Raw genomic sequence first — 26452 nt, 5'->3', positions numbered from 1 at the left:
GGTTATTCTATTATTCTACTCTACTCTACTCTACTCTACTCTACTCTAATCTACTCTACTCTACTCTACTCTACTCTACTCTACTCTACTCTACTCTACTCTACTCTACTCTATTCTATTCTATTCTATTCTATTCTATTCTACTCTACTCTATTCTATTGTGGTTTATGTAGATTCAATGCATATTGATCATATATTACCTAAGAACATATTTCTTATAGTGCATTCTGCTCCTAAAAAATAGAAGAGGGGCTGATGAATTGGCTTAGTGGTTAAGGTGCTTACCTGCAAAGCCTAAGGTCCCCACTTCAATTCCACAGGACCCACATAAGCCAGATGCATAAGGAGCACATGCATCTGGAGTATATTTGCAGTGGAAAAAGGCCCTGTTGCACCCATTCTCTTTTTCTCTTTATCTGCCTCTCTCTCTCTTTCTCTCTCACAAGCAAATAAATAAATAAGATACTTTTAAAAAATGGCAGTAGAACACATTTTGAAAAAAATGTGCCAAAACCATAGAAACTCGCCATATCAATAATACTAGTGAATGTTACTTGATTGGATAAGGTAATAAAAAGATGAAGAGATTACAAATAAAAAATTGAACATAAACATGTAAGTAGAATGTGAATAATAGGAAAATATTGTTTAATAAACAAGGTCATATATAATGAATCTATAATGAATAAATAATAAATAATAATAAATATACATGTGCCTTACAAAAACATATTAAGCAAAACTTACTCATTAGAATGTAGAAATGTATAATACAAACACAGTAACTGAAGGCTTCAATATTATCTGTTTTAGTATTCCATTCTCAATTCTGGGTAGAAGATGAAGGAGGAGCACAAAGTCACATAGCACTTGAAAAATACTGTAAACCAGTAGACCTAACAGAGTTGTGCTCTCCCACTTGAATAAACACTAGGAGCGTGTCCTGATCAAATATGCTGAACTATAAGACAGATTTCAAGGAACTGAAGAGACTTAAATATGTAAATTACTGTCACTGAGTATAATAGAAAGGAACTATGTCAATAACAAAAAATGCCTGCATCATAAATTTATGAAATTTTCAATAAAAAATTTTAAAACATATAACAATAGAAATTAGAGAAAGCATGAAGATAAATTAAAGTGTAATATATTCCTAGCTTCAGTAAGACCCCAAATATCCCAAAATTTAAGGGCTCCAGATAGGTCTATCTTTTTTTTTATAATTATATTATGGACAGATTCTGTATGCAAACATCATGTGTTAGTACCAATCTTTCCCTCCTCCCTTCCCCTTTTCTGAAGAGGCCTTCTTCCTTGGATGCAGATCAACTCTCTGGGGATTGTGGGTGATGCATTATGGGGGCAGATGTCAGTTATGGGGGAGAGGCAATGTCTCTGTACAACTGTGGCTCTAACAATCCTTCCACCCCACTCTTTGCAAAATTCCCTGAGCCATGCTGGGAGCATTTTAAGTCTACTTCAGTGATGGGCAGGTAGAAGCATCTGGATCTCTGGTTGGTTAGGTGTTAAGTGTCCTCAGTAGCTTTTCTCCATCACCCTTGTACTGATAACAGCTTGCTCATTTTCTCAATTCCTCTGTAGGTTCCGCTGGGGCCAGGGTGGAGTGTGCTAGGTCACTTATCTTCTCAAGTCCAGTTCCCATCTCACAAGGACCTCAGACCCAGGAGAAAGTGGAAGAAGCCCAGATATGGATCTGGCCTACTCACTCCAGATCAATCCTCCTGCCCACACACTGTCAAGGCAAGGATCTCTGACTGGGAGCTAGATAGGTCCATTTTGAAAAGCAGATCTCACATCAGAATCCCACTTCCTTTTTAGGAAATCAGAAAAAGAAGATAATCTAACCCTAAACAATCATAAAGAAGTAAACAAGAGAGTAGAAATAAGTAAAAGCATTGAAGATAAAGAAAAAAATTAAAGATTAGTGGAACCACATGCAGTGTAGAGCTCAGTGATAGAGCACTTGTTTAGAATGTGCAAGGTCATGACTTTGATCTCTGGAACAAGAAAAAGAAATCCATCCAACCAAAAATAGATTATTTCAGAATGTATACAAAATTGTAAAACCTTTAATTACTAAAGTAGAAAAAGTAATAAAAAGCTCAAATTATTAAAATTGGAATTAAAGAATTAAGGGGTCATCAGATCTGAGTTTATGGAAAAAGGTATATAAGGGAGCATTACACATTGTCTACATAATACTTATATATGTATAAAAATAATTACATAGTTATATGTAGTATATAAGAGTTTTACACATACATATATATCAAATATATTCCAATTTAATATGCTATAATGATTTAAATTTATATAGTTCTTTAAGAGAATTTATCCAATTCACCTCATTTACCACACACACACAACACACACACGTATGAGATGCAAATCAGTTAAAGACAAAATATAGGCTGAGAGCAAATGATTACAAAGACATGATATCCAGAATATATAAAGAACTTTTCAGATAAACAGTGAAGTATTCTAGCGTAAAGTGAATAAAACATATTGAGTCAATATCATGCAAAAGTGAACAATATCATTAGCCACTAGGAAATGTAAATTCAAACTTCATTGATGTGTCATTCCATATTTCACAGTATTATATAAAAGATAGTGACTCTATCAAATGCTAGTGGGAATTCACAAAATCCATATTACTCACATCTCAGCAAAACTATGAAGATAAACGTAATAATCATATAGTCTAAAAATCATAGTGGTAGACATTTATCCAAAGGAGTTCAGTGTTATGACCACATGAACACCTCACAACAAATGTCCATAGTCATTTTCTTGTCTGTATCAGTATTGTCTCCAAACTGGAAACAGTCTAGCTGACATATGTAATGACGGTTCAAACACAACACAAGACTGCAGAATGAGCAGCCATATCTCATAGTGTTTTACACTGAGTGAAAAAAATTCTACCTCAGAAAATTAGATGCTCTATTAATCCTGTTTAAAGCATTCTTGAAATTAAATAATGATAAAATTCAAGGACATTAGTGGCTGTTAGTTGAGAGTAAAGAGAATTAATGTGTTAATTAATGGTTTTAAGAGGGTGACAGGAGGAAAGCTTGCTTGATGCCTGTCTGCTTTTTTTTTCTTCACTTTGTGTCGTAAATATTGCTAAAGTATATATGAGATAATATTAAGTATTACTAAACATGTGCAAATGCATAAATTAGTGCAAGCATAACAAAGAGTTGCATTAATATCAAAATTCTAAGTGTGATATAACCAATGTTCCAAATTTTACCATTAAAGAAAACTGTGAAGGAAATGCAAGCAAAAGTATGTGTGAACAATTTTCATAATATCAGTATGGTTCTTGTATTTATAGAGAGAACTTCAGACTATAAATGTGTGTGACATAGGTTAGAACTGTTAACTATTGATTATGTATAATAGCTGCATATGTAAAGCAATTATAAATGTAACAGAGGGAAATAAGGGAAGAGTATATTTTTGCCTTCAAAGATTCTGTATAGTAGTAAGAAAACAAGATGACATTAAAATAGCTGTAATATTCTACAGTCAGTGATAAATTACACAAATAACATATACACATGTGCTTAGACCTTAGAAAACAGATCAACATTTTAAGAGAAGAGTTCATAGAACACAAACATTCATGATATTATTTAAATACAACAAAAATATGCTTATAAGTATGGATGAATATATCAAAATATAAAATACAAGATGCTAAAATATATGCAACTCTTTTATTGACCAAAGCATCTGGTTGGAGGTGATGGTATTTTCAGGAATATATGAAAACCACACTTTAAAAGGCTTTGAAGGACTGGGATTTTATCTCAACAAAGAGTATTTGCCTAACATATGAAAAGTCTTAAGTATTGTAAAGCCCATACTCTAAGAATGAGAGACAGAAGGTAAGCAATTCAATGAATGTGCATGTGAAGCTTTTAATTCTATCTTTCATCTTATTAACAATTTTTATACATGCAAATAATGTATTTTGATCATAATTTCCTTCTATTGCCTTCTCATGTTCTTTCTCCCTATCTGTCTTTGCACTGGAGCCCTTCTTCCCAACTAGTCTCCCCTACTTTGATTTCTTCTCTCTCTTTCTCTGTGTGTATATCCCACAGAATATAATTAGGGTTGTCTGCATGAGCATGGCTGGGGAAGATTATTTACCAGAGCACATACAATTTACCAGTGGCTACAGCACTGCAGATAATGATTTCCCACTCTTCCACTGGTCATTAACTCCCAATAGCTCCACAGGGTATGGGGGCCTCATGCCCTTCTCTGTCATCCAGGATGTAATGTTGATGGGCCCAACATAATACAGGTCTCATGCAGGTAACCACAGACACTTTGAGCTCTTTGACTAAATATCCATGTCATGTTTGGACGACAGTATTCCATAGCACTATTCCCTATTCTCTTGCTCTTATATTCTTTCCATTTACTATTCCTTAGTGTTTCTTGGGCCTTGGATAGGGGGATTCCACACTAGGATTCAACACTGTCTCCTCCATACTTTGCAGAATGTTTGAATATAATGACTATAAGCCTTTTGAATGCCTGAAAGATGTATACAAACAAGAGACAGAATGAACTGGCAGTATGCATTCTAATTCTGTATGTTGAAGTGTTTGGACACCTAAAACCAGGAATGGGTAGTCCTATTGTGTTGTGGGCACAGAATTCATAAATAATTAGGGATATCAGCCAATCACCACTCTGCTATTTGAAGTGTCATTTGGTGTGAATATGATGGAAGTCACTCAAAATATGCTTTTGCTGCCTCTGTTATTGCTACTTAGAAACTACTTTGACTAGGGGAAATAGATGAGTCTGGTAATATTTTTCTATGAGTCATCATGTATCAAATTCAAAGCACAAACCAGTGTTTTGGTCAGATGATTAAATAGAATACCAATGGTCCTAGAAAACATGGTTATAGGTAAAGCTCAAGAAAGCATGTGAGAAATGGAAAATATTATTGAAAATATGTCAGTATTTGGTATTTCATGCCTAACCCTTCCTGAAGATCCATTATTATGCAATAAAGCATTAAGAATGATGATAGAACAACAGGGGTAGTCATGAGCCCTAGGGGTGTAATGTCTGCTGGCATCTGGCTAAGTGTATATATTAGTTTCACCAAACTGCCCAGTAAGCACTTCTCTTAATGTTCATATCCATATATTAATGATACACTCACTTTTGGTTAGAGAACCTTCTCTTTTCAGATGGCAGTGACCTTGGGATGACTCAGAAGGCACCATGGTGCTGAGAGGAAGTGACAGAGGAGTGCTCAGCACTGAAATATCTCTATCACACCTTCCATGGCTCAGGGTCCATTGTGGAATAGGTGGTGGAAAGAATGTAAGAGCCAAAGGAAGGGTAGGACTTCTTACAACATGTTCTTCCTGACACAAAATGGCCTGGATATCCATGACCTCACAGTGCCTGACACTACCTACACAAGACCATCTTAACAGGAGGAAAATATCATGACATCAAAATAAAAGAGGGACTGATTGATAGGGAGACGGTATATGATGGAGAGTGGAGTTTCAGAGGAGAAAGTGGGGGGGGGGGAATTACCCATGGGATATTATCTACAATTATGGAAGTTATAAATATAAAATACTTACAAGGTCTTAGCTTTTGCCTCAGGCGGGTAATCAAATACTTTGACAGAAAGCTGTCTTGATCTGGGGATCTTGTAGTTTTACTCAATCAATAGCTTAATGTGTGTAGCAACCAGTCTCTGTTACTGGGAGTTACAGGCCAGAGACTGAATTTTTTTTTTTCTTCTTTTAAGCTTAAGCTTCACTCCACCCTTACCACAGCCCTATTTTTCTGGTGCTCCTCCTTACTCTTTTTAAGGGGCATATCTTTTAAGCTATTTCAAAGGATATAGGTTTCTATGGTATCAACTCATTTTGGAATAATTTTGTGTTTGTTCTGTCCCCACTTTCCTCTCCCCTCAAATCTTCCCATCCCTATTTTCTTGATCTTGATTCCTATAAGGTATGTCAGCAACTCAAGCAGGTCCAGCTTAGGAATCACAGATATGTCTCACCACGCAATATTTCTCTTTGTGTGAGTTCACTGAGTATGATCCAAGTCTGTCCATTTTTCTACAAATTTCATTCTTTTTTCTTACTGCTGAGTAAAATTCCATTGTGTAAATGTACCAAAACTTCTTTAGCCACTCATCCAATGATGAGCATCCTGGTTGAGTCTAGTTATTAGCTATAATAAATTGAGCAACTATAAACATGGTAGAGCAAATATCTTTGTATTGATGCATGGAGCATTTAGGATAAATGCCCAGCAATGAATAACTGGGGCTGTAGGTAGCTCTATATTCATTCTTGTCAGGAATCTCCAAATTGATTTTTATGGTGGTTATACAAGCTTACATTCCCACCAACAGTGGATGAGGTTTCCTCTTTCTCCATATCTTTGCCAACATTTTTCATTGCTAGATATTTTAATGATTGTCATCCTTACTGGAGAAAAGTAGAATCTCATGGTTATTTTAATTTGCATTTCTCTTATGGTTAGGGATGCTGAACATTTTCTTAATTGTGTGTTAGCCATTTATAATTCTTCCTCTGAGAACTCCCTGGTCAGTTGTCTGCCCTGATTTGGAGTGGGTTTTTTGATATTTTTATTGTTTAATTTTGAGTTCTTTGTAAATTCTAGGTATTAGGCTTCTGTCAGTGGCATAGCAGGTGAAGATTTTCTCTCATTCAGGGGGTAATCTATTAGCTCGGCTTATGGTATTTTTGTTTATGCAAAACCTTTTTGCCTTCATGATATCCCATTGGTTGGTTGGTTGTTTAATTTCCTGGGCTACTGGGGTTTTGTTCAGGAAGTCTTTTTCCACTCCTATATTATAGACTGTGCCTCTTATTTTTTTCTTCCAGTAGGAGAAGAGTGTCAGGTCTTATATTGAGGTCTTTAATTGTTAAATTTTTGTGAAGAGATGAGTAGATCTAGTTTCATTTCTCTATAGATGTTCATCCAGTTTGCCCAACACCATTTGTTGAAGATACTGTTTTCTCTCCAGTCTACATTATTGGTGCCATTGTCAAATATCAAGTAGCTGTAGTTACTTGACCTAGGGTCTGAGTCTTCAATTCTGTTGAGTTTTCTAATGTAAAATTTTAGACAAGAAGTAGCAGCTTTCATGTAGTCCATAAAGATGTTTGCTATTATGCCTCCAACACTCATCTTACCTGGCTTCTCCTTCATCTGTTTTGACTTCTTGGTCAGCTGTGTATTCTCTTCTATACTGAAAAGCTCTTGCTTTATACATCTGTATAACATTAACTTCATGTGATAGTTAATCTCTATGTTCAACTTGATTAGATGTAGAATTACCTGGGGAACAACCCTCTTGGACTGTCTTTGAGGGATTTTCCATATTGGGATAAGTGAGGTGGGAAGACACAGTCTAACTGTAAACAGTGACATTCCATGGTCTGGGATTCATGACTGAATAACAAGGAGAAAGAGACAAGAGTAGGGGTGTTCTAATATTTCTCCTCTCTAATTGTGGATGCAGTGTGACCAGATTTTTCCACCTTGACATTGTACCCTCAAATTTGGAGACAAAATTAGCACTTCTATATGTAAGCCACAGTAGTCAGGTATATGTTGCAGAATAAGAAAGTGACTATTACACAACATATGCAACAAGATATGGTGCAAGCTCCTTTTCTTTCTGTAGCTTTCAGCTCTGGATAGTTTTGGTTTTTTCCTCTGTTTTCTTTCCATTCCACATTTGCTTCCCACCTGGTGTACTAAAGTTCAGTATAACATGCAACACAAGCCTTAAGCACATGAAGCGTCATTAAGACCATGTGACATTTAATTGTATATAATAAAACAATAAAGATAAACCAATATCTCACAATCTAGTAATGAGCTAGAATTTGAATCAATAGGAAGATAGTTAATATGCTAAAACTGAAGAACACTGTGATAGAATAGCTAGAATGAATAATTCTTGGTTGATTCCAATGTATGACTCTTGAAAAAGACAGAAACCAAATAATAAATATTTAATAATAATAAAAATATAGTAATAATAAAAATATAGTCAGGGTCCTGAAACATTGTATGAGGCTGAATTTAGCAGTGACAAACTATAGCATGGTTTGTACTGGCTGAATTTATGCAGGTTTACAGTGAAAATTATAAGCAAGATGTAAAGCAGAAAATTTGGGAAACAGGGGTTTGGCTGGTGAGAGAATAAATTTGGTGTGGAAGGATGTGTGGTAAAGTAGTTATTCATCAGAAAAGAAAGCATGGGTCCTTTACAGGGCCAGTTCCTTTCAGCTCTGCTGTTCTCCTACAGAGGAGGCAGCCTTGGCAAGCAGAGAGAATGGCAAGCCCCTCTTCTACAGGGACTGTCAGCAACAAGTAAGCACTTGGTTCAAACAGCCTGCGGGGAAGATCTGCAGACTCAGAGCCCAGCAGACTAAAGTGTGGGGCATCCCCTCACCTCTCGCCTCTTGCCCATACAGCCCATCGTGGGGTGCCCCACTGTGAAGTACCAAACCAAAGTCTGAGCTGGTCAGAACTTCAGCTTGGGTGAGCTCAGGGTGGCCGACATCCACAAAAAGGTGGCCTGGGCTATTGGCATCTCTGTGGACCCAAGGAGGCGGAACAAGTCACAGAGTCTCTGCAGGATGATGTGCAGCGTCTGAAGGAGTATCGCTCCGAGCTCCTCCTCTCCCCCAGGAAGCCCTCAGCCCCCAAGAAGGGAGACAGCTCTGCTGAAGAACTCAAAGTGGCTACTCAGTTGACTGGACCTGTGATGCCCATTCACAATGTTTATAAAAGGAAAAAGGCAGAACCGTCACAGAGGAGGAGGAGAACTTGAAGGCAGAGGAGCAAAACTAGCCCCAGAGGATCTCTAAATGGTCAAAAATGGTTAACAAAGTCATAGGTTCATAAACCCAATGGAAATCACACCATGTTATCTCAATTCCCACGTACAGGATCTGAAACTGTAATATTTTCCATGCTAGGTTTTGGTCTTGCTTTGACAGTATTGTTTCTGTTTGTTTTCCTACTCTTTCCCTGTGGAATTAGAAAGTTTTATCTATGAAACTTGTTTTTAGATTATTAGCTTTGGGCTTAGATTTTGGCATTGGAATTAGACTTTTGAATAGTTTTGAACTGTGTAAGATTTGGAAAGACACTTAGAAATTGAATAAATGCATGTTGCATCATGAGATGGACATGCCAATTTTTAGGCCCAAGGGTGGACTATTTGGGTTTAAGAAACTTTACTTGAGTGTCAAATTGGCCTCCAGGTTCTTGTGTAATTCATTCACTGAATGAAATTCACAGACCACAGAAAGTAAAGTTTAGAAAGATTTTTTTGTGGAGCTTAAGAGAAGGGCAGAAGATGGAACTCCTGCTGTAAGGCAGGACAAGGTTCCTAGAAATGGAAAATTCCCCTTGTTTCTCTGATTGGAGATTTTCATGGGGATTTACTGGAAGGGGCTGAGCCTATCAGTCCAAACCCAACATCAGGTGTCCAGGTGCTTCTTCAGAGGGGTTTTTCTTCTTCTGACGGTTTTGGCCTCTAGCAAAGTGAACGCTGTGGGATACCATGAGGACTCCTTTATGGAAGAAGAGGTAAGAAAAACATGTCATGCCATATGTTTTGGCACCTGTAAATCTTACACCCTCCTGTCAAGTGTTAGGGGAAAAGAGATAAATAAATAATTAAATAAACACATTCCCCTTATAGACTTAAGGACACATCTCACATTTACTTTTTGGGGCCCTGATGCCCCTAAACTGCCCCTGTTTCTAGATTTTTCCATTGAAAGTCTGCTAGGAAACAGTCATCTTCATGTTTCTTTGAAAGGGAAGTTGACATAGATCTTCTGAGTGGTTGCATATATTTTTTCTTTACAGAAACACTTGGACAGTCAATTTGTGATAGGTTAAGGGTAGGAGAAAGTGTAATTTTGTAAGAATTTATAATAACAAGTAAAAAGAAGTAGTTAAAAGATTAAGGGGAAGAAGTGGGAAGAGAGAGAAAGGTATGGAGAGAGAGGTATCAGATTTTTTATTAAAGTCTATTGCATGAACATATTTATCATATTCCCATCTTGTTACATTATTTATTTTATTTTATTGTTTATTTGACAGAGAAGGAAGGAGAGAGAGAGGAGAGAGAAAGAGAGAGAGAGAGAGAGAGAGAGAGAGAGAGAGAGAGAGAGAGAGAGAGAAAGAGAAAGAATGGACATGCCAGGGCCTCCAGCCACTGCAAAAGAACTCCAAATGCATACGCCCCTTTATGCATCTGGCTAAGGTGGGTCCTGAAGAATTGAACCTGGGTCCTTTGGATTTTCAGGCAAATGCCTTAACAGCTAAGTTATCTCTCCAGCTCCCATCTTGTTACAATCTTATGCTCCCTATTTCCTGCCCCCACTTCATTGAAAGCCCTCCTTAATGAGGTTCAGCAATTCACTCTGGACTCACAAAAGCACTAGTCATTCTCTGTGGGTGGAGGGCAATGGCTCAGAGTACACCTTCCCACTTTGTGGCTCTTGTATTCTCTCCACCCCCTCTTTACAATGTTTCCTGAGCCTTAGAAGGTATGTGACAAGTTTACTTTAGTGTTGAGATCTCAGTACCATTTGATTTTCTGCTTTGATGAGTTTGGATTCTCTTTAGTGTCTACTGCCATCTCCCCAAAGGAGGTTCTCAGGCTAGCAGCGAGATCAGCATTAACATTTAACTTATCATTTCTTCCTTAATGATACCTGGACCCTGGCAGATATGACAGAGGACTTGTCTTGAGGTGGAATGATAGGTTTCTTTTCTTGTATTATGGGTGCCAGATATCTCTGATATTTGTTGTCCTCTGTAAAAGGCAGATTCTTTAGCCAAGAGTGAGAGCAGCATGGATTAAAGGAAATAATCATGGACTTTTAGGAGAATTGTTGCAAAGCATAACATCTCCTTATATACAAAGAACAATAGGAGCAGCCCCACAAGGGTCTATGACCTTCTAGGCTTCTGATTTGGTTTCAGTACCAGGTATGAATTCTCTTGTACTAAGCTGGTCTCAAATCCACTCATAGAACAGTTGATTATCCCATTGCCTGTGGGCCACTATTGCCTCATTTTTGCTTGGCTACTTGATTTTGTAGTTTACAGAATCCATTGCTTCCTCACACTGTTTGCGACTTTTGACTCACATAACACTTTCCAGCACTACGAGAGCTACCCAGCAAAGATCTGGCTTCCTTCTCAATTCCAGAATGTTGCCTCAATGTCCTGTAACTGCAGACTGTGATGTCTTCAGCAATAGGGTCTTACCATTTAAATATGCTGGGTAATCAAGTGATTTGGCAATGGCCTACATTTTTGCTTACACTACATATCAAAGCTGATCAAAGGGGGAGTTAAGTATTTTTTTTTTTCAAAGCTCTGTTAAGATTACATTCTAGGTCTCTAAGCATTAGTAAACTTCATATGATCATATTCTGTTATGTATTTATAAGTTCATAGTATGCCACAGTTACATTGAGTCAAGGTTTTTTTACATGCACTTTGAATGTGAAACACTCCCTTGTCTTCCACATGTAGAGTATTAAGTGACTGTTGAATAAAAAAGTGTTTATTTTTGGCTTACAAGCTCAAATTGAAGCTTCATGATGGCAGGAGAAAATTATGGCTTTGTATAAAGTGGACATAACCCTCTGGCCAACATTAGGTGGACAATAGGAACAGGAGAGTGTGTCAAACACTAGCAAGGGAAGACTGGCTATAACACCCATAAGCTTGTCCCCAACAATACACTGCCTCCAGAATGTGTTAATATCCAAATTTCCATTAGCTGGGAACCTAGCATTGCAAACACAGTACACATAACTTTATGGGAGACACTTGAATCAAATCACCACATTCTGCCTCTGCCACCTACGAAACTGCTAACCATCCGTGATGTAAAATATAATGCATTCAGTCCAACTTTAATAGTCCTCATAGTTTTTATCAAGATTAATGATGTTCAAGCATACCCATAATCAGATCTTTTAACTGAGCCATAATACCAAAAAAAAACCCCCAAACTCATAATGATGCAACATAAACACACTGCAAAATATGTCATTGAGCATAGCAAAAAAAAAAAAATATTCAACCAATGCAAAATTTAGGCATGGCAACCATCAAACTCTGTAACTCCAAGTCCAACAAGTCTAGCCAGTAACAAGTCTCCAAGTCCAATAATTCTAACCAGCAACAACTCTCTGGAGTTCCAATTCTGTCCCTCTAGCTAGGCTACTCACAGCCCTGGAAAATTTCATGAGGGCCAGCAGCTTTCCTTAGCAGCCATCTCGTGGTCCCAGTATCTCCACTAGGTCTCCACTGCAACCCATGGTTCATCCTCATGGCTTCATTGGTTCTCCATGAAGGCATTCAGCAAATCTGCTCCACACTGCCCATGGCCATTTCCAAAACACAAGACCACATTGCAAACTCAATGACCCTCTCTTTCCTGCATTTCTTATAATCCACAATACCTGGTAGGGTATCAATTTGTTAATCTGAGGGAGGGGATGATAAAGCTGACTTTGAAGAACAGGACACTCCCTGAGCACTCAGGCCCCTTCAAAAGAGCCTACATTCTTCCTGTTACCCCAATGTGTGTCAAGTGCTCTAATCTCAAAGGTCTTAATCTGTCAATTTAGCTGAATGGGCAGCAATTCAGGCCCAAAGATTTCATTTCTGTATCATATCCCTCTGATCACACCAGTACATATCTATGCAATGCAACCCTGCACAAATTCTCATCACAGGGGCATAAAAGCAAGCCTCTCACACAAACTGCTTCTAGCCTAGTCTAAGCTCTTTCTCCCTCTCATAAGCCAAACCTCACAGTCCATAGTTCTTACTACATCCAGATCTTTTAACTCTGATCAGAATAGTCCATCAAGCTGTACTTACAGAATTCCAAGATATCTCTTAGGCCAAGGTTTGAAATTCATCAACATTCTTCCTGAAAATCAGTTCCAAAAGGCCAGAGCCACAGTCAGGTGCCTAGCAGCAATGCCACTTTCAGTGCCAACATTACTCTTTCAGTTAGGCTTGCTTTGCTGGCAGAAATCACCTGACCAACAGCATCTTTTGGGAAGAAATGGGTTTATATTGGCTTACAGGCTTGAGGAAAAGCTCCATGATCACAGGAGAAAATGATGGCATGAGGAGAGGATAGGCATCACCCCCTGGCCAACATCAGGTAGACAACAGGAATAGGAGAGTATGCCAAACACTGGCAAGAGAGACTGATTATAATACCCATAAGCCTCCAGAATGCATTAATTCCCAAATCTCCATCAGCTGGAATTTTATCAAGTAAGTTTATGTGGGACACCTGAATCAAACCATCACAGTGATACATCTTTTATTTTTGTTTGTTTTTTTTTGAGGTAGGATCTCACTCTAGCCCAGGCTGACCTGGAATTCACTAGAAGTCTCAGTGTGGCCTTGAACTCACAGTGATCCTCTTACCTCTGCCGCTAAGTGCTGGGATTAAAGGCATGTGCCACATGCCTGGCTTACATCTCCTTTTTTCCTCAAAACCCAATAATTTATGTTAGGACAGTTCAAAATATTTCATAGATAGATAGATAGATAGATAGATAGATAGATAGATAGATAGATAGATATTAGATGTAGGGAAACGAGCTTTTATTCTGCCCTTTCTCAGTTCTCTACCAGGCCAAAACCTTGTAAAAAAAAGACAAATTGACAAGAGTAAAAATATGTAATATGTGAACTTCATTTAATCATGGGTCCACCTAAGCGAAGTGATTCTACTTCATGGCTGGACTGTCAATAAGTGACCTGAATTCAAGTTTAAACTTGAATAAAATCCCTTTTAAAACAAAGAAGAGCTGGGCCTGGTGGTGCACACCTTTAATCCCAGCATGCCAGAGGCAGAGGTAGCAGAGGTAGGAGGACTGCCATGAGTTCAAGGCCACCCTGAGAATACAGAGTGAATTACAAATCAACCTGGGCTAGAGTGAGACCCTACCTTGAAAAACAAAAACAAAACAAAACAAACAACAACAAAAAACCCCAGAAGTGTGAGGAAGGCCACTTATGGACTGATGGCCAGAAAAAGCCTTATAAAAGAGCCAGGTGTGGTTAGGTGGATTTAATCTTCTGCCTGCTCCATGGGTGATTTTAGAAACATGCTTAGTAAGTGGAAAATAATTTGTACAAAACAGTTAATACTTCCAATGTGCTAGAATCTTCACCTATGCCTGCTGTTTCTCCAAAACGCCTTATACCTCTGGGCATATTTGTGTCATTGTATATCCCCGTCTATTATGTGCTGGGTCACATGTTGAAAATCTTACATTTATGATTATTGAAATGTCTAAGTTTTGATTGCTGAATTTTTTATGTGTGCAAATGCACATGGTCGTCCATGTATGTTAGTTTCGGTCTTTTAGCATTAGGTCTATTTGGGTATGTATGCAATATGCATGTTTAATGCACTTTGCATGTAATTCTTATTTATCAAAAGTTCATTTTAATTTCTAGACACAAAATCTACAGTTATCATTTCACAGGGAATAAGACAGTATTTTCTTTTCTGGAGCCAAATATTAGTGACCATAGCTTGGGCATATAGATTAAAGTCATCATAAATTTCATATTCCAATATATTAATAATTTCATGGAAGTTTTTATAGTTATAAAACACAACAAGAGTCATAAAGAAAGTTACTTTTCAAATACATTGGTAGAGTAATCATGTAGGTGGGTTACAACAAAACAGGGAAACCTTTGCTATTGAATAACTTTCTATTTGATGATATTCTTTTTTAATTTTTAATTTTTTATTTTTTATTTTTGTAGTCAGTGAATACATTCAAGTTTGTACTGTTGTTAGCCTCCTCCCTGTACTTCCCTCTCTACTGGGACCCTCCTTGTTGGGGTATATGGGTCGTGCACTGTGGGGTTAGCCTTTAGTGTCAGTTAGGAGGAAATGTCTGTGTGTGTCATGACCCAATGTGTGGCTCTGACATTCTTTCTGCCCCGTCTTCCTCAGATTTTCCTGAGCCATGTTGGTTTCATGTTAGGTCTGCTTTCTGTTGAGATCTTGAGTGCCTCTGTGACTCTGGATATCTGGTTTGGTAAGGGTTGATTGTTCTCTGTGTCTATCTCCTTCACAGTTGTGCTGGTTTCCAGTTTACCAAGGAAACAGCATTCTTGCATGTTTCCCCCATTATTCTTAGTTTCAGCTAGGGCCCTTTTGAGGTATGATGGGGTGGTTCTCTCCTTAGGATCTGTGTCTATCTGAAAAAGAGAAGCAGATTATCCAATGGAGAGTAAAGTTTGCATCAAGTAGATGTGTTAACCTTTGTTTTTTAGAGATAGTTTACTGGAGAGCAGGTTCATTTTTGGATATGGTTCTGACTTGTTTCCCAGCTCCAGCTATGAGTTCTGTTCCACTAAACAGATCAGTTAGCCAAATTGAGAGCAGTTCACTCCCAACCATGATTATTCACCACTATTGCACTTGTATGAGCAGGTTGTTTGCTGCTAAGTAAGTTAAACCATAGAGTTGCTTGGACAGATATTGGTCTTTATCTCCCAGTCGTTCATGAATCACCTTCTGGCACTAGACACACTGTCTGGAGACTGACTCTCTTCCAGCTTCCAACCATGTTGCTCATTGCAACATATGAACAGTGTATGGTGTCTTCAGCAATAGGGTCTCACCTTTAACCTATGGTGGGTCTCAAGTGCTCTGACATATAACTGTCTGTCTTCTTTTGGAAAACCTTGTAGGTCTCTCTGATCAAAAGCTCATTATGGATGATTACCACCTGCTTGTATGGGGAGTTACAGGTCAGCGGCCAAGAAGAGCAGTAAGAATAGGATAAGTGATATAAAAGAGATAGAGAGATGGGACAAAAAAGGGAAGGAGGGACAGAGATAAGCAGAAATAGGATGAGATAATGAACAGTTTTTGTTGTACCCTCTCCAGGGCCTTGTGAATCTGGTGTTCCCTCTAAGGGCCTGGTGGAAGTTCATCCATTTGCTCTGTCTTTTGGAATGTATAATTTTATGGTTCCATTGCCTTTTGGGTCCAGTTTTGTGTACCCCTTCCCCCATGCCCTTCCCTTCCTCCCCACCCTCTCTCTTGTCTGGTCCTCGAGATGCTTGGCAGGTATTTTGGCAACTTGGGTAGATTCAGGTTAGGAGCTGTAGATGATTGAAACTATGTGGCGATTATTGGGTAAGTTCACTGAGAATAAGCTGTTCCAGGCTGGACCATTTTTCTTCAAATTTAATTGTGTTGTTTTTCCTTACTTCTGTGTAGAAGTTCATCATGTGAATATACCACATCTTAGTTATCCATTCATCTAGTGATGGATATTTGGGTTGACTCCAACCCTTGGCTGCTATGAATTGAGCAGCTATAAACAAGGTTGAGCAAATCTCTCTAAGCTGAGGCATGGAGCATTTAGCATATATACCCAGTAAGGGAATAACTAGATCTGTTGGTAACTCTATAGTCAGTTTTTTCAGGAGCCTCCATATAGTTTTCCAAAGTGATGACATTCTTACATTTCAAATTTTTGGAAGCCAGACGATCTGTTTAAACATATCAAAGGATTTGCTTGGTCACAGTATGTGAGGGAAAACACAGAAATGAATGTTAATTGCCTATCAAAGGGGTTAAGGTAGACCCAGATGATTTGGTCTTATAACATTCCATTCTTTATACTTGGGAATTCTAAACAATCTATAGTCTTAGGAGGCATTAAAGGTAGTTTCAGTATGTTTTTGGAACTTTAGTTCACAGAATCAACTCAAATCAAATCAACTTAAGTTATCAAGTATTATCTTCAAAGGGCACACTGGTACTTCTAAATTTCCCAAACACATTCCTGTTAAAATAGTTTGTGGTTTACATTATATGCTCCAATACTTTATATTCTCTACTTTTTAATACAATTTCTACTTAATAATAGTTGGAGATTTATATAAAAAGCTACACTAGACTATGAACTTTTGTCTACTAACATATGCATTAGTATGTTGCATTTGGTAAAATTAATGAACCAGTAAAAATACATGAGTGTGTGGCATTGAATCCATATTGTTTTGTTTTTATCCAAAGGTCTCTGTCATGTTCCAAGAACTCCTCCTGAAGGCAAACTGACATATCCTCCTGCTCATCATTGTTTCCTGCAATAGTGACATAGAAACACTGGCCAAAGTTTTTACAGAGATTGATCTATTCAAATGTTTCTGCTATTCTTATCATTTATGGATGGGAATTATACATTTATGAGAACATAATTACTGAGGTAAGACACAATTTTCACCAACTAATGTCAAACATTCATGCTGTCAAAAGCCTTTTAGTTATTGTTTCAGTTGTTTAATGAGTGGTTTTGTGCTTTCTGTATGGTATAGCATCATTTTTGTATACTACTCATAATCAGCCACTTCGGAAATAAGCTCTTTTTATTTTATTGGAGAATGGTTTTAGAAGACAAGGGCATCTTGATGGTTATTTTGCTTCCAGGTCTCATTCCATTCAGACCCATTTAATATATGTATATAAATAGATAGATAGATAGATAGATAGATAGATAGATAGATAGATAGATAGATAGATAGATTCTTGCAATTCCATCTGCTGATATGTGCTGAGGTACAGAAAAGAAGAGACATCTGGGAAAGGGTAGGATGAGTGGCTATAAAGTTAAGGAAGTACAGAGATTCATTCTAAGTTTGCATAGGATATAGCAGTGTCAGTAAAGAGTACAACTGATTTGAACCCAGGGCAGACTAGTCAGGGTAAATCAAAGAAAGAAAATTGTGTATGGTGCATGACTTCAGCAAAGAGGAGACAGTAGGATTCTATTACAGCAGGGCTTGCCAGAAAATTTCAGAGTACTGGGAATAGTTAGAAGTTTTTGAAAATGAAGTTATTGATATATTCAATTATGTTTTCAACTCCTCTGATGGAAATATTAGGATAACCTCAGAGAGTGAAAAAGTAGTTCAGACAGGCTGACTGTTGGGAACACTCACAGGAGTGCTGTTAAGAACTTGTGTGCCTTGTGCCATCATTCCCGGTTGGTGGTGGCAACAAAAGGAGGTATGACAAATAAAGCTGGAAGGTTCTAGTTTAGGTTTCTAGTTGTCATGCTTGCAAAAATCAGTACAGACCTTGAGACAGAGACCACCAATAGATGGAAAAATTCTTTACAAATATACTATCCTAAACTGAATGTGTTGATATTTAAGTTTAAATCTGGGACATATACTTTATAAGTTTTCATCACCCATCGTCTCCATGAGGCATTTACAAGTAATGAATAGGAAGACAGGTCAGGGTGCCCAGTGGAAATGCAAGCTTACCTGTACTTATTGGATCCCAGAGATAAAGGGCAACGGAAGGAGCAGCCAGAAATCTGGTACAGAACACAGGGGACTCTAAACATAAAAGTGAGAGAAGAGCAGGAGCTCTACTCAGGTCCTCCAATGAGACCCAGAATCAGATGCTTGTAAAATGGTTTCTTGGAAGGCCCTGCATCTCTGCATAGGCCCATGGAATTGACTGATAGTGATGTCTTCTGCTGTTTGTGTGTCTACAACTGATCTTCTCTTTGGACCAGTCTTTCTTCTGGTCCTATAAAAAACAGCAGTCTATATGGATTACAGTACCTACATTTGACCCTATTTTAACTTAAAAAACCTCTTAGATAGTTACGTAGTGCTGCACATTGCTATAATTTCAACACATGAATTTTGGAGGAACAAAATTTGGCTCATGGTAACAGATTACAAGAGTTATGACTAGAACAAATAAAAGAGAAAGCATTTCAGAAATCATTCAATATGTATATTCACACTATGAAAATTTATTTGGACTGCTATATTTCCACATAGAACACATTATTAAGAAATTATGACCTAAATAATAATGATATATTAATTTGACATCTATTATTAAGAAATGAGGAAGATGTTATTAGATTATACCTATATATGTGTCTATTATCTCTGCTACCAAAAAGTAGATGAAATGATGAAAAATGGTATAAATCTACAAAATATAAGAGCTAAGCAAATCTGAAATTATAACATTATAATTACTTTCTAAAAGTGAAATAAAATTAAAATATAAGATATAACAATAGGAACTTTTGTATCAATTACATCCTAAATGTGTAGTGTTACTACAAAGTCAGTATATGCATAAAGTCCAAGGACATACTTAACTACTTCAGTGGAGCAGGATTTTGCAGAAAAGCAGACCAAATAAGATGTATTTGTCTATGCAGACAGACAGAGATTTGGAAGCTTGCTCAACTAATTCTGATGGCTGGCAATACTCAGATCTGCAGTGTGAGTCCCATACCCACAGGCTAGATCTCAGAAAAGAGCTATGTGCAGGTCAAGCCTAAAGACTTCCTACTAGTATGAGTGAAGTAGGAAAGGGAAGAGGTTCAGCCTTTACTTCTATCCAAGCTTTCAACTGATTGGATGAGGCCCATAACATTATGAAGAGCAATCTGCATTAGGAAATAAAGTCCATTTAATGATAAACTTAAAACATCTTTATAGAACCTAAAGTTATACAACCCTGGAAATATGAACACTGTGGTCAAGCAAAAATTTCAGTTCAATTCCCAACTAACAAGTGTGTTCAGTGACATGAATCAGGCATAAATGTTTAGGTCAGAAGTCAGGTAGTCACTATCCTAACATGGATCCCCACTGTTAGACAAGAAACGCTATGTCACAGTGTCCAATGGACATCACATCTGTCCTCTTAGTCACCAGCAGGGAACAGTAACCATCACACTTAAAAAAGCCAAACATTGTTCTTACAACTATTTTGAGCACAGAACATCTCCAAGGGTCTAATACTATCTCAGAAAGAAAGAATAAAGAAAATCATCTCTACCTCCAAGTCATTTTTCAAGTTAAGCACACTTGAAATCAAGCCTAAGAATAAAATAATTTCTTAAAAGTAGTTGGGGCTGGTGGTATTGTTTACATCTCTTGAGTAGCACGTGACATACTCTAAGTTCAATCCCCCAAAGGCAATAAATAAATAAAAATAAAATAACAAGTTTATTTTCCAATAATTGAAATCCATCTCACTATAAATACCCATATGTAACAATAGTACACTCATTGATAAGCAGTAGGAATAAATGATCTGTTCCATGGGCAAATGTGTTCTCTAATATAGAAGATCTGATGCACTCAAACATAAGCCATCCCACTGACTGTCTAAAACAAAGCAAAACACAAAAGCCCTTTTCATTAATTTCCTATTTAATGATTTAAAATTCTTTGCTTTCAAGCCAGGCATGGTGGCACATACATTTAATCCCAGAATTTGGGAGGCAGAGGTAGGAGGCTCACTGTGAGTTCGAGGCCATCCTGAAACTACAGAGTGCTTTCCAGGTCAGCTTGAGCTAAAGTGAGACCCTACCCCAAAAAAGAAAAAAAAAAAAAAATCCTTGCTTTCTAAGTTGTTCTTCTTGTTTTGCTGTATCACTCCTTTTGCCCACAAGTCTCCACATCAAAGTATTGATGGACTTAGAACAGTATAGGATATATCAATAATCACTGTGAGATCATGAATGCACCAGTTGGTTCATGTTAGGAGGGCAGTGCTCCAAAGCACTCCTTCTTACTCTGTGTATCTTACATTCTTTGCACCTCCTCATACACAATGTTCTCTTAACCTTGGAGGGCATAGTGGAGAAGGGGCAAAAGAGGATAACAGGGCAAGAACATAATCCACTTATAATATGACCAAATATTAAAGTTATCAGTTATCAAAAGAGGTCCTAAAATTACCAAAGTATGGAAGCCCATTGATAAAGATACTGACTCAGTTCAAATGGAGGGGCATAATTTTTTAGGTAGAATTCCTCATTATCAACCTGAATTCTGTGGTCAGAGTTTCCTAGATAGTTGATAACAGAAAACTCTCAGGGCAAAGGAAATTACTTACTTTTATAACCTTTTAAGCCGAGGTTCTCTGACTTGAGTTAAGGCCCTGTTACAGGGTGGATGTAACTCCACTTAGTGTCCAGAGCTGAGAGAAGACAGAGGACAGGTTACAAAGTCACAAATCAGTACTATCTAGTCCTACTTTCCTCCCCAAGATGTTTACTTTTCTCTCTCCCACTATGTGGGTCACAAGTAACTGCAAGGAGGACATGGCCACTTTGTTTCTATAAGCTACCATCTCTCTTCTTAAAGGAAGAGTATCTATGACCTAACTCTTCATCTGTTCTGCTTATGTAAAATAAAGAAAAAAAAAAACTTATATGACAAAAATCAGAGAGAGATGGGGCCCAAGGGACTTTTTGCTATGGGCTCTATTCTGACAGCTTTGTCCTAAAGAGGACTTTGTGTGGGATATGTCAAGCCCCCTTACTCTTTCTACTGTTTCAGTTTTTGATTGATGATTCTCATGTGAGAGGCTTATATGTCTGCATTCTCTCATCAGAAGGATGTTTTCCACATGAATCTACCTGATTGTTGAATGGTTTTCCGGATGAACAGGATCAGTATACAGATTAGATGAAGGCTTCTGGATGTAAATATTAAGATGGTTATTAGAAGACTTATAAGAGATATAAACCAGGAAATGCAATAGTATTGTTGAAACCATCTTTCTCATGACTGTAGTGTTTGCTCTCTGACTTTTGAGTGTGATTGGCTAGTTTTGCTCCATCTCTGACCATGCAGGGTTGGTTTACATAAAAGCAGCAAGAAAAATAGGTGAAGCCCCCCCTAAATCTCTGTACTCAGTTTTGGAATCCAATAAGTCAGGAATTCAAACTAACTTTTGGGGCTATTCACCAAAAAGAGACTTTAGAAGGTGTTGATTGTCTGAAGGAATTCCTCCTCTTTGTGATGCTGAGACATCAGTGGCAGGGGGAGGGAAGGGAGTCTCACTTGACTGTTTGTTGAATAAGACTTTGAAGCCTCCTAAGAGATCATAGGTTCTGACATTCTTTCCGCCCCCTCTTCCACAAAACTTCCCTGAGCCATGTTGGGTTCATTTTTAGTCTGCTTCAGTGATGAGGTGTTGGGGGCCTCTGAGACTCTGGCTCTCTGATTTAGTAGGAGTTGATTTTTCTCTGTGTTGGTCTCCTCCCTTGTGCTGGTATCTGGTTCATCAGGAAAACAGCACCCTTGCTTGTTTCACTAATTTTCCTTAGTTTCAGCCAGGGCCCTTTTGAGGTATGATGTGGTGGCTCTCTCCTTAGGATCTACACCTATCTGAAAAACAGAAGCAGATTCTCCAACAGAGAGTAAGTTAGTTCCAGGACAAATGAAATAACCCTTACTTTTTTTTTTTTTTTTTTAATAGAGAGTTTAAGAGCCACATGTTGGGTCAGGATATGCAGAGACATTTATCGTACCAATAACTGTGGGCTAACTCCACAAGGCATGACCCACATACCTCAACAAGAAGGGGCTAATGGGGAGGAGGTAGGTCATGGATGAGCCTAATAATGGTACCAAACTGCCTGTATTTGCTGAATAGAAAACTAATAATAAAAAAAAGTAGTGTGATGATGATTAAAGATAATCTAGTGAGCGAAAACCTCTGTTCAGTATCTGCTGCAAAGACTGGCTCAGAGATTTTCTTTTATTTTTTTCTCATTTCCTCTTGTTTTAGCTCAAAAGGAAAAAAATAAACAAGATTCCTATATTAAAAAAAAAGAGAGATCATAGGTTATACCACTGGGCCAGGATATAGAGTTGAGCTCCTGTGTGGATTCTGTGTTATCTTTGTGATCCCTGAGCCAGGTTTAGCTCAGGATAATAAATTCAGTGACTGATATCTGACAGTTCAGTGGCACTGAGAGTTATTTACGTATGGCCAGGGGTGTTCCTAAGCATCCTGATAACAGGGGCTTCAGGGCTTTATAAGTTATGGTTTTAGTAGACCCAGTCTCCCTTGCTAAAATTTTACTAGCTGCATCTTGATAAAATCAGGTTATAGGCAAGAATTGGAATATAATCACCTAGAACTGCTGGAAATAAAAGATGACCTAACACAAAAGGCCTATTGACATGTATAGTTTGGATTTTGAAGAGCAAAATCATACAGAGGATGGTGCTTTTCAATAAAGTTAATCTAGAAAGTCCATAACAAATGAATCAACAGATTTGTCTCAGACTGGAGGGATGGCTTAGCAGTTAAGATGCCTTTCTGCAAAGCCAAATAACCCAGATTCAATTTCCTAGGACCCATGTAAGCCAGATGCATAAGGTGGCACGTGCATCTGTAGTTCATTTGCAGTGGCTGGGGGACCTACCTCACTCATTCTCTCTTTCTCTCTCTCTGTTTCTCTCCTGACTCTCAAATAAATAAATAACAATAAATTATAAAAGAGATTTGTTTCCAATGCTGTGAAGTTGAAAACCAGAGGTTAACTATCATAGTCAATCCCTTGTAAACTTGATACTTCAACATAATGCATTTAAGCCATGAACATCTACCCTTTGATCTTATAGGGCCATGCTCATCCAGTCATGTAAAATGTATTCAGGATAACTGCAAAAGTCCCCATTTTCAGCACTGTTCAAAGACTAAAATTATAAATTCTCATCTGAAACTCAAGGAAGTCTCTTAACTGTGATCTCTGTGAAATCAAAATACAAGTTACACATACAAACATACAATGATACGGAATAAACATTTCCAAATGGACAAACAGGGACACAGCAAAAAAAGTTTGGAGTAACATAAGACCTAAGCCCAACAAGATAAACATCAAATCCTGCAGCTCCTTGGTTTACATCTGGGACTTGTGATGAAATATATTTTAGTTAAAATTTTCTTTTTTATAACTTAATTTCTGAAATCTTAATTCTGATTTGTGTCTTTATTTTATCTTTAATCATGTTATTGATTTAGTTTAGTTTATTTTGAAGTATTGTCTCATCATTTTTATATATTTATGGATTGTCTTGTACTACTAATCTCTGTAAGAAAATTATTATTCTTGCGATGTTTTTCTTGTAAAAATTTTTATATTATTCAATATAGCTAAAGTGCCTCCTCCCCCTATAGCTGATTTTTTGTACTTATTATCCTTATCCTGTCTGTCATTGTGGGATATGTTCTCAGAGGGTATTTCCTGTGAGGCAGCATGGACTGACCTGTAAATAGTGCTGTGAGGACAGAGGAGGTCTGAGAAATTCAGACCTGACCAGACACCCATCCACTATAACTTGAATGTATGAAAGACTCCACTATTATCCTCAAATAGCCCACTGTGCTTTCCACCGAGATGACTGTGAACTATTAGTTTTCTTTCTCTTTCCTACTCCTTCATTCTTTCTAGATGCTTCTTTATTTTTTTAACTTTTGTACTTCGTCACAAATGTGTTAGTTGCCTCTTTCCTAAAATAAAATACCCAAACAGAAACAGCTTAAGAAAGGAAAAGATTCACTTTTTCTTTTACCATTTCATGAAAATACACATTGTAGCAGAGAAGGTATAGCAGGCCATCATCAGCAGGGAGGATGGAGAGATACCAAGTAGGACTGAGCTCTAAAGCCTGTCTCCAGTGGCACACTTCCTCTAGCAAGACCCCACCTCCTCAAGGATCCACACCTTCTCAAGCGGCGCCAACTGAGTATGCAGAGTCCATACACATGAGTCTATAAGGGACATTTTACATTCAAACCACCACAGTTCTATAATGGTTTACAGGTCTTTTCTCCCACGCCCAACACATTTTTTTTTTTTTTTTCTGTGAGTAGCTACCTCACATATCCCCTTTGTGTTTTCTTTGGGGTAGTTATGCATTCATTAATATAATTTATATGTGCATTTATTAAATATATACAGTAGTCATTATCTTCATGAAGAGGGAGTTTAAGATAAAAAATCCTGCACTGACATTAGCCATGTGATGTTTAATCTTTACTATTAACTTGCCTGGATTTGGACTCACCCAGAAGACACATTTGTGGTTGTGTGTCTGGGAGGATGTTTCCAGAGTAGCTTAACTGAGAAGGAAAAAGCCATTCTAAATGTGGACAGTCACATCCCCTGTACTAGGGTCCTAGACTAAATACAAAGGGAAAACAAGGAAGGCAGCTGAGCTCTGGCATTCTTTCTGTCTCTGTCTCTCTCTGTCTCTCTCTCTCTCTTTCTCTACTTCCTGACTGTAGATGCATTGAGAACTGTTGCCTCATGCTTCTGCCATAAGATTCCTCACCATGACTGACTATCTCTCTCTTGAAACTCTCTGATGAAATAAGCCTTTCTATTGCTTAATGCTTTTTTCTTCAAGTTATATGTCACACCAATGAGAAAAGTAACTAGTACAACTGTATAGAGTAATGCTAATTTTATTTCAATTTTGTATATCTAATATTGTATCATTTATTTATGCATTATTAAGTGCCTGATAAAACAAGGTTCTAGCATTTCATAACTGTCCATATGAATTGATGTGTTCTGTCAGCATTTGAAGGGTGGTATGTAGTATGAATGGTGTGGGGCTTATATGTATGGTGCATGCACATGTGTGGTGATTTGAATTAGATATCCCCCATTAACTCTTGTGTTTTGAATGCTAGGTCCCAACCCATTGGCAATTTGGAAATTGGAGACTTGCAGTAAGAGATTTGTTGTAGTGAATGGGCTTATGTGTATTATAGCAAGATGCTGTTTGCCAGTATTTGGCTGACTCTCAAGTTCTGGCGTTCCACCTGCTGTTACAGAGGTGATGTCCAGCCTCTACTCATGCCATGCTTTCCACTGCTGTCTTGGAGCTTCCCCTCAAGACTGTAAGCCATAACATAATTTCTATCCATCAGCTCCTCTTACAGGAGCTGTGCACAAGCAATATGAAGGTAACTGCAACAATACATGTACACATATTGAATGCCTGTGCACATGACACACAGAGTCTAGTAGAACATTGGGTGGGCAATGATTCCTTGAATTGGAGAATCTCACTGAACCTGGAGCTGCTGACCTGTTGACCAGTATGCCCCAGTAATTCTCCTGCCTCCACTCCTATTGTAGCTGATCTTTCAGACATGCATAGCCATGACTAGCTTTTCACATGGGTACTAGGGATTTAACTCAGGCCCTTATTCTTGTGTACAAATGCTCATACTGGTTGAACTATCTCCCAAGTCTTGTTAGCTTTTAAAATTATAAATGTTGTATGGTTGTTTTGCTCTTACTAACTTTCTGTACTCATTTTGTTGGCATATGCTTTTAAGGCTAGATAATTACACAAATAGTTGTTAGCTGGTTAAAGTTTACATCTATTCAAAATTCATATTTTTGTTTATTTAAGCTAGTAAGCAACAGGTTTGATTTACACATCAAAGATGTTG

General features: G+C 37.8%; 1 protein-coding gene and 1 pseudogene across 4 annotated transcripts in view; both read left to right on the top strand.

The window, feature by feature from the left end:
* Nucleotides 1-8934, top strand: part of LOC101595367 — a 114168-nt pseudogene extending 105234 nt beyond the window's left edge.
* The window catches only part of Sntg1 (syntrophin gamma 1), a 922134-nt gene that overhangs the window by 314634 nt on the left and 581048 nt on the right, over nt 1-26452 (top strand). For all 4 annotated transcript variants that reach the window (XM_045143328.1, XM_045143330.1, XM_045143327.1 and 1 more), the window contains one exon: nt 17207-17396. The gene's annotated coding sequence lies outside the window, so the exon portion shown is untranslated. The remainder of the gene's footprint in view (nt 1-17206; nt 17397-26452) is intronic.

This window comes from Jaculus jaculus, chromosome 2 (assembly GCF_020740685.1).
Source record: "Jaculus jaculus isolate mJacJac1 chromosome 2, mJacJac1.mat.Y.cur, whole genome shotgun sequence".
Classification (NCBI taxonomy): Eukaryota; Metazoa; Chordata; class Mammalia; order Rodentia; family Dipodidae; genus Jaculus; species Jaculus jaculus.
This window is presented reverse-complemented; position numbering and strand designations above follow the sequence as displayed.